Source organism: Arachis ipaensis, chromosome B06, assembly GCF_000816755.2.
Source record: "Arachis ipaensis cultivar K30076 chromosome B06, Araip1.1, whole genome shotgun sequence".
Lineage (NCBI taxonomy): Eukaryota > Viridiplantae > Streptophyta > Magnoliopsida > Fabales > Fabaceae > Arachis > Arachis ipaensis.
In genome coordinates, this window is record NC_029790.2 from 24,965,886 (window position 1) to 24,967,166 (window position 1,281).

A 1,281-nucleotide genomic window follows, 5' to 3' on the forward strand; every position below is an offset into this window, starting at 1 on the left:
CTTATACCCTTCATGAGCTCTGATGAGTATTCCTCTTCAGAAGAGAATGAGGATGTTACTAAAGAGCAAACTGCCAAGTTTTTTGGTGTCGTAAAAAGTCACTGCTAGAGGACACTTCTTGAAAAAGACACATCCATATCTAGCCACTAGCAACATGTCACAGTAGAAAACACCTCTCCCAGAAAAGACACATCTGAATTTAAACAACATCCGAACCAAAACATTGGTAAAAAACACATGTATTGGGTGACAGACCTATGGAAAGCCACCTGTAAGAATCCACAGCTAAAACAGACACATAAATTAGAATTTACACCTCCACCAAAACAGAGTTCTGTTTTCAGTCACCTGCGTGCAAAATATGAGTATAGTGTGCACAAAATTATCCCAAACCAACCAAGGTGCAAAAGACAAAATCCATATAAACATGAAATGCATTATCGTTGAATTAACCAACAAAGTTTGTCAAGGTCTATAGTGCAACTACCTATAAACAACCTAACAATCCAAAATAAATAGTCCCATTGTGTAGGAAAAGTGGTGCACGAATTGCCAACAAAATATAGCATAGGATCCAATGAAGTCCAGCCATCCTCTGGCGACTGGTTTGAGATCTTCTCTCTTGAGTTGATTTGGGACACCTTTTGTGTTGGTGGTCCACCTGGCTCCCGGGATACATATGTCCTCTAGAATCTTATCCAGGTCAATGTCTGCTCTCATCATCCTCTTGTTGAAGGAGTCTGGATCATCCTTTAGCTGAGGTAGCTTTAGTATCTCTCTGATCTTGTCAGGGGTGGTATGAACAATTTTTCCCCTGACCATGGTCCGAAATTCGTAGCAGGCTGTTCCAGATAGTCTTTGCTTGTCAGTCTGCCACATATTAGCATAGAACTTCTGGACCATGTTTCTTCCTACTTTCGTTTCAGGATTAGCTAGGACTTCCCAGTTCCTGATTCGAATTTGCTCCTGGATCTCCGGATATTCATCTTCTTTCAGATCGAATCTAACTTCCGGGATCACTGATCTCAGACCCATTACTTTAAGATAATAGTCTGAATGTTCTTTAGATAAGAACTTCCCTTGATTCCAAAGTGGTTTTGGAACGCTCTCTTTCTTGCCTCTAGGAGTGTATTGTTTCCCTTTGGGAGCCATGATCTTAGTGATTTCGGAAAAGCACACCAAACTTAGAGGTTTGCTTGTCCTCAAGCAAAAGAAAAGAAAGGAGAGGGATAGAAGGAGATCGAGGTGCACTTGTTGATGGAGGAGGGGGGAGGCCGAACC